Below are 16,724 nucleotides of genomic sequence, written 5' to 3' on the forward strand. Positions count from 1 at the left end.
CTCTGGTCCATGGGGTCATGGAGAGTCCGACACGACTAAATGACTAAACAACAACAACAACAAAGGTAAATGACCCCTGGATGGTTAAGTCCAGTCAAAGGCCACTACGAGGTTGGGCGCTCATCTCGCTTTCAGACCAAGGGAGCCGGCGTTTGTCCACAGACAGCTTTCCGGGTCATGTGGCCAGCAGGACTAAACCATGGTGGAAACCAGAGTGCATGGAAACGCTGTCTACCTTCCCACTGCAGTGGTACCTGTTTATCTACTTGCACTGGCGTGCTTTCCAACTGCTTAGTTGGCAGGAGCTAGGACAGAGTAACAGAAGCTCATGACGTTGTGGGGATTTGAACCGCCAACGTTCAAGTTGGCAAGCCCAAGAGGCTGAGTTGTTTAGACCACAGCGCCACCCATATCTCTATGTCTGCTTTATCATTGCACTGCTTTATCAGTGCACTCTAAGCTGGGTCTTAGAAAGACGGGAAGCTGCCTTGTATTGAGTTGGACCATTGGATGCCTCTAGCTCCATATTGTCTACTCTGACTGGCAGTGGTTGTCCAGGGTTTTAAGAAGAGGAGAGCCCTACCTGGAGACACCAGGGCTTGAATCAGGGATGTAAAGCATATGATGATATTTTTGTTATTTGTACCTCACTCATCAGACTGAGTTGCCCCAGCCACTCTGGGTGGCTTCCAACAAAATATAAAAACACAGTACGACCTACATCAAAGCAGATGCTCACCTACTGAGCTATGGTCCCAATCCCTTCATATCTCTGGGTTGTGATCTGGCAACCCTGTGCCCAGCTGCTGCCTGCCTCACTCTCTGAGCAAGCGTGGGGCAAATTGCATAAGGCTTGCATCACTACAGACTTAGAATTGCATCTCCCTCCACCGTGTCCTCTAACTACCAGCCAAGAGATGTGGGAGGGTTTCCACCCGGTGAAAAGGCAGCCAACATTCGTGATTTCTACCTGCTGAAAATAGAGGGGTTTTGGCAGGAGAAGATGCCTCTGCTCTTCACGGCTTCCAAACGAGTGGGCTGGGAAACTCAGCCAGGTGGCTGTGGACCAACTCCGGCTTATGCATGTATTTATTTGTTTTCTGCCAGCCTTCGACTGCATCTTTCTAGTCATTTACTTTGGGTACACAGTTGGAAACACAGAGCGATGCTAGCTTTGCATTCAACAAGTCTTGATGCTCGCTCTACCTGGTGGCAAATGATGGAACTGCAGCCAGGTTGGAAGAGAAGGCAGGTGTTGCCGGTGCAATGCAGAGCTCAGCAGAGAGGAAAGTATCTGTGGAACTTCAAAGGGAAAGGAAAACCATTTCAGTAAGGCTAGCAAAACTTATCAACAGGACACCACGTGCACCTGGGCTATAATTGGATTTTTTTTTCATGTTAAAAAAGACATAAGAGGAAGAGGGAAGCTCCTGCCTGGGGGAAACATCAAAGGAACGTCAAGGGAAGGGAAAATAAAGATAAGTAACAGATTACATAAAAGAGTGCTGGAATAGGACCTGGGAGAAAGCAGAGTTCAAATCTCCATTCAGCCACCATGGAGTTCACTGGGTGACCTTGGGGGTCAGCCAGTGGCGTAGCATGTGGGGCACAGGGGTGATTGCCCCAGGTGAAAAATTTGCTAGGTAAAGGTAAAGTTGGAGGAGTAAAAAAATCTTTACAGATCTAATGCTCAAAGATCTACGAGCAGAGCACAGCGCAGTCTCCTTCATCCTTAGTAGCCGTTGACAGATTTCCTCTAAGCCAGAAGGTCTCAGGAGCTCAAGAACCAAATCCTTGAGTATAGAGTACATCTCTTTTAAAGCTATCTAAGTGGTGACGATCGCCGTCTCCTGCAGGAGTGAGTTCCATAGTGAATCAATGTTCCACATAAAGAAGTGCTTTTTTTTATCTGATCTGAGCCTTCCCTCCGTCATCTTCACGGGGTAAATATGTTTTTCATGATACAAGATTAATTGCAGGAAGAAGACACTTGGAGTTCCTATTGAGAGAAGAGGCGGCATCTTGACATTTCGTTTTTTACTTGTTGGTTAAAATGTACCAACACTTTTATTATTGTGTTTTTATAATGGGTATTTTGAGACATTTTTAAGGGTACTTTGATGTATTCCAATAACTGATTGTTGTCGTGTTGTTTTTTTAAAACGTTTTTGAAAGGCGTAGAATGGTAGATCCTATGAAACTCTTAAATACCAACATTACACAATACTCCAGTGTGGTGGCAAGGTTAGAGGGTTGGATTAGAACATGGGAGACCAGAGTTCAAATCTCACTCATGAAGAACATTGGCCCAGATATTTTTGACCATGGTTTTAGAAGCAGGAAGAAACAGAAAGATGGTGTGGGAGGGAAAGATTCAGAAAAAAATAGTTGGGTTTGCAGTTCTACAGCTGTGTCTCAGAGGCTAGGCCAAAATGCCCAGATCATGGGTAGGCAAACTAAGGCCCGGGGGTCAGATCCAGCCCAATCACCTTGGCTGGGGAGGGCGGGTATAGATAAAAAATTATTATTATTATTATTATTAAATCCGGCCCAAGGATGGTCTGGGAATCAGCGTGCTTTTTACATGAGTAGAATGTGTGCTTTTATTTAAAATGCATCTCTGGGTTATTTGTGTTAGGATTCTCCTACTCTCATGTAGGACCCTGGCAGAGACACATGCCCGACTGGCATGTTCTCTCCATCCTGGTCGGTCGTTCAGGAGCTTCAAAAGCTTTCTCCAGCCCGAACATCACAGCGACTGATACCAAGAAGCATCAGCACACTTACGATCCTGCAGAGTATTTGCAGTTTGCGTAACAGAACTCAGTAGCACAGCATTTTGGCTAATCTGCTTTATTTACATATAATACTCTTGGAGCATTCTGCTTTAGCTCCTTCCTCTTTCTCATCAGACAGCAAAGAAAAAGAAGCAAAGGACAACAGTCCCACATCACGGAACACAGTAGTACAAAACATCCTGTCTCTGTCACTTCCCACACTGTGGAATGAAAACATACACTGTCATGTGATAGACAACAATCTCATGACTGCTAACACAGAGCAGGAATCCTAACAATTTGTGGGGCCTGCCTGGTGTTTTGACATGAGTAGAATGTGTGCTGTTATTTAAAATGCATCTCTGGGTTATTTGTGGGGCATAGGAATTCATTGATTTCCCCCCAAAAAATATAGTCTGGCCCCCCACAAGGTCTGAGGGACAGTGGACCGGCCTCCTGCTGAAAAAGTTTGCTGACCCCTGGCCCAGATTGAGCAAGAAAGGGACACAGAATCAACGTCAAGCTGGGGTGTATGGGGTGTTAGGGGAGGAGTAGTACCTCTGGTGGGGGACATGTCATGCTCCTTCTGGTGTAGTTTGTCTACCTTTGGTCTTCACACTGCATTCAGCTCTCATCCATTGCTCCTAGAAGCTGTCAGTACATGACTGAGGCCATCTCGGGAATGGCTTCGACTGGCCAGCTAAACCAGGTGAAGGGAGCTGATGGGTCTCAAACCCTTGGTGAGTTAGGGACTTCCCCTGAATGCGAAGACAGGCTCTGGTGGATTGAGTGGATGAGTCCAAGAGTGGGTCCAATGGTCAAGAAGGCAGTTTCTGCACGTGACGTAGAGGGAAGTGAGGAGCAAATGGGGCTCGTCTACCTGGGAAGGGAGCCCACCTAGGAGAAGGAAAACTTTGGTCCTAAACTTCCGCTGCCTTGTGGGATATCTTTTGGAAAAGAAAGCCTCAGGAGTAAACCCTACACAAAAATACAGTGGTACATCTGGATGCGAACAGGATCCGTTCCGGAGCCCCGTTCGCATCCTGAGCAGAATGCAACCCATGACTGCGCGTGCATGGGTCGTGATTCGCCACTTCTGTGCATGCGCATGATGTCATTTTGAGCGTCTGCACATGCACGGGTGGCGAAACCTGGAAGTAACCCGTTCCGTTACTTCCGGTTCACCGCGGAGCGCAACCTGAAAACGCTCAACCTGAAGCGACTTTAACCCGAGGTATGACTGTAATAGCAAATTAAAATTCCTCACCCTGAAAAAAAACACAGCCCTATTTTTAAGCCTCCTCACTGAATAAATTTGCAAAAATTAAGTTTCACCCCAGAAAATGACACATCCAATAATAAACTGTGGAACTCACTTCCACATGACACAGTGGAATCAGATGGATTTAAAAGAGGATTAGACAAATTCATAGACGGAATGGGTATGGATGGCTGCTAGTCACAGTTGGAGACAGCTATGCTTCTGAATCCCAGTTTCTGGAAACCGCAAGAGAGTGCTCTTGTGCTTGGATCCTGCCTGAAGGCTTCCCATTATGGGAATCTGCTCAGCCACTGCCAGAAGAGGATTTTGCGCTAGATGGTCCATTGACTTGATTCAGGAGGCTCTTATGTTCGGAAGGAAGCGAGGATTGGCTTTGTATGACCGTGGTTTGGCAATTCACTCTTTTGCCTAGCCTACCTCACAGGGTTGTAGAATCATAGAATCATAGAATCATAGAGTTGGAAGAGACCACAAGGGCCATCGAGTCCAACCCCCTGCCAAGCAGGAAACACCATCAGAGCACTCCTGACATATGGTTGTTGTGAACCTATTGTTGTGAACCTAATGTGAGAACTGACCCCAAACTCCTTGTAGACAGGGTAGGATATTAGAGATGGGGGAGGTAGGGGAAGCACTCAGCCCCAGGAGCTTCTGAAATACACAACAAGGTCAGAGGTTCAAATCCCTGCAAAGTCCCTTTGCCCTTTTACAACCCTGCCCTAGATAGAATGCTCTGTCCTTGGCAGCCACGTCAAACTGATAAGTGGCAAGACAAAGCAAACTGAACAGCAAGCAGAGTGAGTGGATGCCTTGCCGAATATATCTGATCTGGATATCAGGGCATTAGGACATTCTTTGAGGGGTTCTGTTTGTTTGTTTTTAAAGCTGAAGTGCCTTGCGAATAATCAGCTCATTGTTCATCAATAGCAAGCAGACAGGGGAAGCCAGATTAAAGCAGCCTCACACTTGAATTGAATGGATGGAGAGAAAAAGCTTTTATAATTAAGGAGGTGGTAACCTCTAGGTAATTGGCCTGCAGTGGCAGGAATTTAACACCTTCACATATCCCAATTCATGATGAGAAGAAATCATTAACTCTTCCCAGCTTTAAGGCATGGCAGGATGAATGCCAAGAAGAAACCCAGGGACTTTTCTACCTCAGTGGAGCTAGAAATATCCCCCAAGCGTTAAAAATTAAGCTGGACGGCTTTCCAGCGCATTTCTCATTCTTCCCCTCTGTTTTTGTTTTCCTCTCTGCCTCAAACTTTCTTCCAAGCTGACGGCAGTCATTAGTAAAATATATACATTTCCTGCCATCTGACACCTGCTTGCTTATTGGTCTCCGTTAGCGGTGGATAAATCTGCCAATTGCAATTCTCCCAGTTTCTCATCCTCTCCTAAATTCAATTCCCCACATTTCTGAATCTGTTTGTGATTTTATTTTTAAGTCCTCATGAAAATGCATTGCATTTTAGCGCACATTCCTCCTAAAGCACAAATTTGTGCGTGCAGGTTTGCCTAATGTACATGGTTTTATGAGCAATTTTCCCTAAAACAATGTGTTTTTCACAATGCTGTTTTTTTTTCTAATTTGTGGACCTAATGGTGGACCTAATTTGCTGGACCTAATGGTCAGGGGTCCCTTTACCTTTACCTTAGGTTTGTCACCATCTTTGCCTCTTGTGGAAGGGAGTTCCATCATTTAACTTTGCACTGTATAAAGAAGAACTTGTATCTGTCCTGAATTTTCCAACACTGAGTTTCATTGACTGCTACTTGCCCAGCAAAATCCCATTTATGCAAAAAGGATGCAGAACCCTGACTTCTCTCTGTCAGGTGCTCAATCGCTCCTTCCCATCAGCTGGCAAAAAGCGGTCTTCACAACACCTCCAGCTTCTTCTTGTTGCTGCCATAGCCACAAACCTTTTCATTTCAGCAGATCATTATAATTTATCCCAATCACGTCCTCGGCTGCGAAAGACCAAGTGATTGTTTCACACAGCAAACAGAGGATTGAAAGAGAAAATACATATAATATGCATATTACAAGTGCCTGAGGCATGAACTACGCACCAATTGTAAATAATATGGCGTCGAGTTTATAGTCAGAGTAAACAAAAGATCCACTTCTTATACAGTCGAGCTATTGGAAGAGAGGTGAATTTCCTCAATTGATTAAATGCGAAACGCTTTGCAAGGAGAGTTGATACCAATGGAGGCACTCCAGCCCTACAAGTGCTTTTTAATGGGAATGGAGGGAAGTATGAGATTCATTCATCCGACTTAGCAGGTGGGCCATTATGAGGCAATCCGTCACATGCCCCAGACGCTACCTCTGCAGGCGAGGAAGGCAGGTGATTGGATACAGTTATGTTGCTAATTCTCATTCTCTCGCCTTCTTGCTGTTTTTACGGTGCCATTACTTCTCGGTAGTTTAATGGTGGTTTTGAAATGTGTGCGCATAACAATCCGGCAGTGGAGGCTGGTCCATTAAAGGAAATAGGGCACTGCCCCACCAGCCTCAGTTTCCCTTCAGCCAGCTTCCATGAGATCACCTTTTAAATCACATGCCTTTAGGTAAAGGTAAAGGGACCCCTGACCATTAGGTCCAGTCATAACCAACTCTGGGGTTGTGGCGCACATCTCGCTTTATTGGCCAAGGGAGCCGGCGTACAGCTTCCGGGTCATGTGGCCAGCATGACTAAGCCGCTTCTGGCGAACCAGAGCAGCGCACGGAAACGCCGTTTACCTTCCCACCAGAGTGGTACCTATTTATCTACTTACACTTTGACGTGCTTTCGAACTGCTAGGTTGGCAGGAGCAGGGACCGAGCAACGGGAGCTCACCCCGTTGCGGGGATTCGAATCGCCAACCTTCTGATTGGCAAATCCTAGGCTCTGTGGTTTAACCCACAGCACCACCCGTGTTACATGCCTTTATTTCCCTTTGTTTCTGGTATGCATATTGGGAGAGACACCCTGCACATCCATGCCACAGCATAGCTGTCAACTTTTCCCTTTTCTTGCGAGGAATCCTATTCGGAATAAGGGAATTTCCCTTAAAAAAGGGGAAATGTTGACAGCTATGTGCCACAGGGTGCTCTAAACATTGTACCAAGTGCAAAATATTTATAGTGCAAGTGGCACGCAGTAAGTATGCAAGTTACTGCCTCAAATAAAGTGGAAAATTACAAAGGTTTGCTGAATTATTTCAGCCGATTGCTAAAATAGTTGCTTACCGCTTTAAATCGGCTTATGTCTGCGGTTGCACATCTTAGAATATTTTTGCACAACTTTGTACTCATGGTTAGAGCAGAATATGAATCGGGGAAATGTCACTCTGTCCTTTGACACATGTACACTTCAGGTTTTGACCAAAGCAAGTTCATTTATGAGTTGTTCAGAGGTTTAGATTTATTATCCAGAAGTTTAGATTTCATTTAATTTTGCTCTGATCAATTCCATCCTTTTGTGCCCCGTGTAGGCACAACCGTTAGTCTAAATTCCTGCATTGGTGTTTGGGTTGCCAGAGGTTTTGGTCATCCAGAAAAATGCAAGAGTATAATTAAAATCCTATGTACATATTCGCACACATGAACCAAATGCTGGACATTAGCTGCCTACACATCACTGCTGATTCTTTGATCCTTTGCGTCAAGAGGAGCACTATAAGAAACACAGCTAGAGGAACCTAAGTTAACCTACTGGGTAAAATCCCCTGGTACAGAACCATTGCATTCAGATGGAAGCAAACGCACCCCTCTGTACGTACATACAAACGGCATTCCTTTTGCTAATACACAAAAACAGCCTGGCAAGATGCATTTTGCAATCTCAACACAGAAGGGAGACAAAGACCTCCTCTGCCTGCAAACATGCTGAATCCAAACCGATTCCACAGTGCATACGTATTTATTCTGGGACTGATGTTTTTCCGCCCCTCCTCCCCGCAATGTTTGGTGGTGGAAGCGGTCTTTCTTCATTACTTTTCTCCTTTCTCCTGGTGTAAGGGGATGGCTGTACTTACCGTATTTTTCGCTCTATAAGACGCACCAGACCACAAGACGCACCTAGTTTTTGGAGGAGGAAAACAAGAAAAAAAATATTCTGAATCTCAGAAGCCAGAACAGCAAGAGGGATCGCTGTGCAGTGAAAGCAGCAATCCCTCTTGCTGTTCTGGCTTCTGGGATAGCTGTGCAGCCTGCGTTCGCTCCATAAGACACACACACATTTCCCCTTACTTTTTAGGAGGGAAAAAGTGAGTCTTATAGAGCAAAAAATACGGTATATCATCATCATCATCATTTATTATTTATACCCCCGCCCATCTGGGAGGGTTTCCCCAGCCACTCTGGGTGGCTTCCAACAGAATATTAAAATACAATAGTCTATGAAACATTAAAAGCTTCCCTAAACAGGGCTGCCTTCAGATGTCTTCTATAAGTCTGGTAGTTGTTTTTCTCTTTGACATCTGGTGGGAGGGCTTTCCACAGGGCGGATGCCATCACCGAGAAGGCCCTCTTTTACATAGCCAATCAGGGGTGCAAAGCCATGTGGAGTCACATGCGCAGTGATTCCCTTCACTCTGAATTGGTTCAACTCTGAATACGTGACGGTGGTTTAACCTACTGGAATTCTGCAGCTTGGAACAATTATTCATAAACACAAAACACATTTAACAAAGGACAATCATGGACCATTTTAGGCTCAGAATAGCTATGAATGCATATATATGGAATGGGCAAGGTCTCTGAAAAGAGAAGGCAATTGCTTCTGATCAACTGAATGAGATTTTTCACCTTCTATTTTGATCTCATCAGCTAATCTGGGCAGGTTTCCAATAAAAACTCTTCCCACTACAAAGATTATACACTTAAAGGAATAGTTTAAATGCAGATAATTTTTTTAAAAAGGAAGTGGGGAGGAGGAAAAAACTTTAATTTGTCCAATTTGGTTTGACACAGCCCCAGTCCATCTAATTGGACTTAATATTTTGACAATCTTCTTGCCAGATCCATTTTTTTTTGCCCAGCCCATGAGACTCTAATTAAATAGAAACATCTTAACCTTATTGCATTTCAGACAGTGCGACGCAGATCTTCCTAATCTGCAAGCGTAATGAGCACACCCTGACCCTCAATTTCCCCGTTTAGTGATGATTCGTCCAACTGCCAAAAACTCTGACCATCCTCTCTCTCTCTCTCTCTCTCATTTAAAGAATCCTTTATAATCACCAGCTAATAAGATTTACAACCCACATTAGGACATTCAAAAACTTTTAAATAAAGGAAATTAAGGCTGCGTGCATGAGGAATACAAAGGCTTGCAATCCCCACCGATGAAAAAGTAATGGAGAAGAAAATGTGTTTTTCCCCTCCAAAATCAAGAACCATAATGAGTCAAAATAGCTGTCACTGCCCCACCACCAGCAAATTTAGCTACAGAGTGCAATTTTGCCCATGTGCAGAGGGCAGAGTCCACAGTTTATTTAATTTTTTTTTTTTACTGTTTTTAAAAATTGAAGCCATTCACCCCTTAAAAACATGGATTATTTTTTTTAAAATGATATTTATTAAAAGTTTAGAAATTACAAAAAAAGGAAAAAAGACAACAACAAAAAAAGAAAAAAAACATAGAAAAACAATACAACAATACAGCAAAAAAGAAACAAAGAAAAGAAAAAATAAAACACACATCCAATATTCTATATCTTTACCTTTCCTTTACTTGTTTCATCGACCTCCTCACACCTCCCTTTTTTGTATTCTAGTTCAATTCACTATTTCAGCAAATTCTTCCCATCTTTCTCAGTTTTTTTCCTATAATTTATCTTAACGGTCTAACCTTAAATTTTTCATTTTAACCCGTTATCAATCAGCTTTTACTTAATTCTTTGTTGCATTTCTACTAAAACCATATAACTTCATTCCAGCATCCTTCTAACACTCATTAATTTTACAATGTTTCTGTAAGTATACTTTGAATTTTTTCCAATCTTCTTCCACCTAAAAACATGGATTTAACATAGTTTCAAATAGTGCAAATGCCAGAAACTGGAAGAAAAAAGGACTGTCGAATGCAGCATTAATGATCAGGAAACACCCCAACAAAGAGGAGTTTATTCAGCAAATAAACAGAAGCATGCTACTTATGCAAGTGTTTCCCAAATAATGTGCAGGAGTTGAGAGACATTTCAGATGGAGAAGGCCCATTTCTGCTTTCAGATTTGAACACAACTTCCACTTCCTTGGAATCCGCAGTACATTCCCAGCACTCAAAAACAGGTATTTCCCATAAAGCGTGTTCTCATAAAAGAGAGAGCACGTGTTGCGGATGGGGCCGAACAAAGCCCCCAGTTAGTGACCAGGCCATTGAGGGCAATGGGCTGGAGCAGATTTGATGATGTTGTTACTGGGGTAAATTTGATGTTGCCAATTTAGGGGTGGGATTAATGGCCTTATATAAGCAGGGTCCACAGCTTTCTCTTTCTCTTTCGCTGTGGACATCGGATCTATCTGCACCGAGTGCCTTCAGCGAGAGTCTGGTTGTATACTCCCGTGATTGTCCTTTTCCCTTTGCCCTTTCTTCTCTTTTCTCCCCCTAATTTCCCCTTCCTTCTGATTTTCTCCTGTTCGTAACCCTCTTCCTTTTTGGGCAGGAGTGAGTCCCAGCTGTATTGCTCCTGAGGAGGGGGGGGGACGAGGCCTCTGGCCCCGGGTGGCTGACGGCCCGGTTCTCGGCCGAGCCAGAAGGCCCGGGCCAGGTGGGGAACAGCCTCCCTTCCTCCCTCTGCCTCCCTGCAGCTTGGGGGGCCTTCGAAATTTGGCCCTGTCTCAGCCTCACGGCTTCGCCGAGGCCTGGTGGCCTTGCTGGAACCTGCTCCCTCTGACCCTCCCCCCCCATTGGACCTTTGGGCCCGGTGGGCCTGATCCTCGGGCGCGGAGGGTTGTTCGCGCCGGGCAGCAGGCGACTCACTCCCTGCCCGTCGCGCGTGGCCCTGCGGGCGCGGCGGTGCCGCCGCGGCCTGGTCGCCCCGAGGAGGTCCGCTTCCCTGCCTCCTGCCCCCGTGGGCTAGTCGGGCCTCGGAGGCCCTCGCGGGGCCCGGGGCTTTGGTGCGCGGCCGCCGCGAGTGGCGGGCCGCGGTGCGCCAGCCTTGCAGCCTGTGGGGCGTGCGCCTGCGGGCGCCGCGGCGCGGCGCGGCCTGGTCGGCCCGGCTGCGGCCTGTCCGCTCCGCCCGCTGCCCCCGCGGAGCCCGTTTGGCCTTTGAGGCCATCGTGGAGCTCGGGCTCCTGCGCGCGGCGCGCGGCCGCCTCTATCGGCGGGCCGCGCTGCGCCGGGCGTCGCGGCCTGTGGCGCGTGGGCCGGCGGGCGCCGCGGCTCGTCGCGGCTTGGCCGCGGCCTGTACTCTGCCCGCCTGCCCCCCCCAGGCCTTGTGGCACCTTCCCGGGCCCTCGTGAGGCCCCGAGTGGTGGACGCGGGGTGCCGTTAGGCCTCCGCGGCCGGTGAGGGTGCGAGCCAGCGGCCCGGGACTGCTGCGGCCGGGTGGGCCCGGCTGGTGGGCCATCCTCCGCCTTTGGGGCCTCTGGGGCACCAGGGGTGGCAGCCTGGGCCTGAGGTGACTCACCTGGTCCGGGTGGGTTCCCCAGGCTGCCTGCTTCTGCGGGCAAGTCCGGCGGGAGCGCCATTTTGCCTCCCCTTTCTAGTATTGGCGCCATCTGGCGGTCAGTCCCTGTAACTGCAGGGTCTGACAAAAAATTGAGTGGCGGCCTCTGGTGGCCGCAAGAGGTATTGCAGGGAATTTTTTCTTTTCTAGGTGGCGGCCTCTAGTGGATTCTGTTATATTGCATGGGCCTATTGCCTGATACCTGGTGCCTTTGGATATTGGCCTGGCTGTCTTAAGTGCCGCCACGCCTTGTGAATTGGTGCCGGTCGGGTTGTTCGCTACTACTAACTACCTAATTTAATTGTTTATTTGTTTATTTAATTTTCTTTCTTTATTCTTTTAGTGTCTTTTACCGTTAATTCAACAATAATCTTTTATTTGGTCCTAATTGGTCGATTCTCAATTTATTTTATTTTAACTTAAATTTATTTCTTTATATCAGTAGTAGGGATGGCCCCAAAGAAGGCGACAAAGAAGTCTGGTCCGGCCGGCGCTGCAAAGCGGCCTATAAAAGGCCCGTCTCAGGCCTTACGTTCCCCTGAACCTGGCCAGTCGGTGAAACGCCTTCAATCCATGGTCTCTAGTTTGGCTGGCGACCCGGTAGCTCTGGCAAGGATCGAGGCGGAGCTGGATGGTTTGATGCATCGCCGCTCGACCCCGTCAACTTCTTCTGCCACGCTGGCTTCCCCTGTGGACGCTTCGTTTCCACCGTCATCATCCAGTGGAGATGAGGGAGAGCCACTGCCAGCCAGTGGCTACTTACCTGACGCGCCACAGGCTCGGTCCTCGGTTCCACCTGTGCCGCAGGTTGTAGTGCCACGGGGTCGGGTTTCTTCCCGGGTTGGGGCTAGAAAGAGGGCATCTGCACGGGGTCTTGTTGTGCGGGGTTTACCTGCGCAGCCCGCAGTTGTGGGCAGCTCGATCCCTGGTCATTCACAGGTTGTGTCTTTCCAGTCACTTCCAGCTACTCCGCAGCAGGGCGATGCATCAGAGTCGTCGGTCGAGGACAGCCTCCCTCTTCCTCCGAAGACATCTTCAGGTGGTCATCGCCGCCATAAGAGAAGTTCCAGGAGGCGTGCCAAGAGGAGGCGTAGAGACACCTCGTCCTCTTCATCAGGTGCGTCATCCCAGAGTTCTAGTAGTGACGAGGAAGCGCCCCTTAAGTTATACTGGGGTTTCGGGGAAACCTCGGGGCTCCCGAAATGGGTTTGGGAGCGGAGGGCGAATTCCCATAGGGCTAGGTATGGAGCAGTGCAAGACTGCCTTGAAGGGGTCCTGGTACCGGACGTAAAGGTCTCCACCAACTCGGCCAGGGACATCATTCCGGGGGCTCACTTGTCCGCCAAATTGCGTTCCAGGATATTGGACGGCCGCTATGTTGATATATTCAGCCTAGCCCCCCCGTTGGAAGGCCAGGAGCCCCTAGATAAGGGCCTGCCTGTTCCAAAGAAGCGGACGGTCATAGCAAAGGCAGATAGGACTTTTGAGCGATGGTTAGATAGTTACCAGGTTTTTGCTGGAGTCGTGGCTGCGGCTTATCCCAGGAGATCTTTGCATCTTTGGGTGTATCTATCCATAGTCCGTTCCGCCTTCACAATGGCCGGGGAAACTGCTGCGCTAGCTTACGACCAGAATTTTAGGCGTAGGGCGGCAAAGATCCCCACGGCCCGCTGGGATCGGAAGGACTTGGATGTCTGGACCACTTATGTGGCCCCTCGTATTGATAAGAAGGTTCCTGATACCCAGAAATTCAAGGTTGCCCCGACAAGGTTAGGCCGTAAGCCGTTTTGCTGGGATTTCAATAAGGGCGCTTGTACACGGCAATCCTGTAAATACGCACATGTGTGCGATAAGTGTTCAGGGAACCATTCCGGGTCTGCGTGCCTGGGAGGTCGCCGCCCCTTTCGGAAAGGAGGGGGCTCCCAGCAGCCCCCAAAAGCCGCTGCCCAAGCCCCTGCCGCGGGAACGGGAAAGTAGTATGCTTTCCTCTTTAGCTTATACTCCGGTAAGGCTGCAACCGCTACTATCTTTGTTGAAGTTATACCCTGATGCCAAATCGGCGTCCTACTTGCGTGACGGTTTTTCTTTAGGTTTTAGAATCCCTGTGGTCTCTACCCCGGTTGCCAGGAACCCTGCGAACCAAAAATCGATTAGGGATATGCCAGAGGTGGTGCGTAGGAAAATAGGCAAAGAACTTGCTTTACGTCGCATGGCCGGTCCTTTTGCCGTCCCCCCTTTCCCCAATTTGCACATTTCACCTTTGGGTATAGTTCCCAAAAAAGCCCCGGGGGAATTTCGCCTGATTCATAATCTCTCACATCCTAGAGGCACGTCAGTAAATGATGTGATTCCCCCGGAGCTTTGTTCGGTGAAGTACGCTTCTCTTGATCACGCGATCAAGATGATTCGGAAATTCGGGCCGGGCGCCTTACTGGCAAAGTGCGACATTGAATCAGCATTTCGGCTGCTTCCAATTCATCCCGACGATTTTTGGTTGCTGGGATTTCAGTTCGAAGGAAGTTTCTACTTCGATAAGGCTATGCCCATGGGCTGCTCAGTTGCCTGTGCGGCTTTTGAGTGTTTTAGTTCCTTTTTGGAATGGGCCTTGCGTGAAAAGACCGGCCTGAGCGGTGTCACGCATTATCTCGATGATTTTTTGGTCGCCTCGGCGGGCAAGTCTGGGGACTGCGTAGCGTTATTGCAGGCCTTTGCTTCCTTAACGGAAGATCTGGGTGTCCCTTTAGCGGCCGGAAAGACCGAGGGTCCGTCTACGCAGCTGACTTATCTGGGTATCTTGTTAGATACCGTGGCTCAAACCTCCAGCTTGCCGCCTGAAAAAATAATCAATTTGAGAAAGGTCATTAAGGATATGATTCCCTTAAAAAAAGTTTCCCTGCGGCAGCTTCAGTCGTTGCTGGGCCATTTGAATTTCGCTTGCAGGGTGGTCTCCCCAGGGCGACCATTTTGCTCCCGCTTGGCCAGACTTACCTCGGGCTTACAGGCCCCGCATCACAGGGTCCGCCTTCCTTCTCAGGTAAGGGCTGACCTTGCTATTTGGTTGGAATTCTTGGAGGAATTCAATGGGGTGTCCTTGTGGCAGGACACTTTGAACCTCCACAACGACTTCCAGGTGCATTCTGATGCTGCGGGGTCCTTGGGGTTTGGCTTGTACTGGGACGGCAGGTGGTGTGCTGAGCGCTGGCCTCCTGCTTGGCGGGGGCAGGCTATAACTCGAGACCTAACCTTTCTTGAGTTTTTCCCTATTGTAGTGGCAGTGCACTTATGGGTCGAGCAATTCAGGGATCACCGAGTTTGTTTCTGGACCGATAACCAGGCGGTGGTGAATGTACTGGCCAAGCAGTCTTCACGATCCCCTAGGGTATCTGCCCTTCTTCGGGCCTTCGTTTTGCATTGCTTGCGTTTTAACATTGTGTTTTCCGCCCGTTTTGTCCCGGGAATTTCTAATGAAATTGCTGATGCTCTGTCCCGTTTTCAGATGGAGCGTTTCAGGTCCCTGGTGCCAGTGGCTCGAGACCGTCCGGAAATTTTCCCGGATCATCTCTGGAACCTTGGCAGAACTTAGTCTTACAGGGAGTAGCTGCATCTGTTGCACCTTCTACCTTGAGGTCCTATAAAAAGGCCTGGTCGGACTTTTTATTATTTAGCGGGCAGTCTGCAGGGGAAGTTACCACCTCCCATTCCACTTCTCAGGTGCTCCGGTATCTGGCACATCTATTCCAGATGCGTCGGGCAGCTAGGACCCTGCGTCTGCACTCTGCAGCAATTTCCTTCTTTAATAAGGCATATTTTAACAAAGATCCGTGTGGGAAGTTTGTAGTGCGTAGGGCCCTGGAGGGATGGGGGCGACTCACTCCTTCCAGGCACATTTCCAGACGGCCCATTACATTTGAATTGCTGGCGCAGATGCGGTCTAAGCTGCGGTGCATCTGTTGGTCTAAATTTGAGGCTCGGCTATTTTCAGCAGCCTTTTCGTTAGCTTTCTTTGGGGCCCTGAGAGTCAGAGAGGTGGTCCTTGAGCCCAAACGGGACGGAGGTTCAAGGGGTTTGCTAATGCAGGATGTTAGTGTGTCTTCAATGGACCTGCAGGTTAATGTCAGGAATTCAAAGACGGACCAGCTAGGCAGGGGCGCTGTTCTTACGCTCCCTGCGACTGGTGAGGGTGGCCCTTGCCCGGTGAAAGACCTTACGAGGTATCTAGCTTTGCGGCCTGGCGGTGAAGGGCCCCTGTTTATTCATGAAAATGGCCGCCCGCTGGTAAGACACCAGTTTACTAGCGTGCTGCGTAAAGCTGTGGCGGCTTGCGGCCTTCCGGCTTCTGAGTTTGCCCCTCACTCATTTAGGATTGGAGCTGCTACAACTGCCGCCCATTGGGGTTTGTCAGTAAAGAGGATAAAGGACCTAGGTCGGTGGAGATCGGATGCATTCAAAGTCTACGTGCGGAAATAATGTGTTGTTGTACTTACATGTGTGTGTTTTAACCCTAGGTCGCGCTGCTATCCGTATCTGGATAGTAGGGCACAGTATTGTGCACTGGGCTGCGGACAGAGCTCGCCAGTCCGGACTGGGTGATGGCCTGGGATTCCCGCAGCACGTACATGTGTCCTGGATCTCCAGAAGGGGGATGCTGTGGAGGGAATTCTTACCTCTCATGCGAAGGCGTGTCCTCCAGTGTGGCCCTCCTTCAGCGATCGTGGTGCAGCTCGGGGAGAACGATATGGTTTCCTCTTCCTGCTACGGGCTGCGTGCTGCCATAGTACAGGACCTTGGAGGGCTGGCGGCACTGGTGCCGACAACTAAGTTATTTTGGTCACAGCTACTGCAACGCCGAATTTGGCGAGGTAGTCCTTGCCCAGCTGCCACCGAACGTGTAAGGAAGCGGATTAATTCTGCGGCAAGCAAGCTGGTGGTGAATCTGGGCGGGTCTGTGATCCCTCACCCTCTTATTTCATTCAAGGCGATCGAATTTTATAGGGATGACGGGG

Source organism: Podarcis pityusensis (genome assembly GCF_964106645.2).
Source record: "Podarcis pityusensis genome assembly, chromosome: 7".
NCBI lineage: Eukaryota > Metazoa > Chordata > Lepidosauria > Squamata > Lacertidae > Podarcis > Podarcis pityusensis.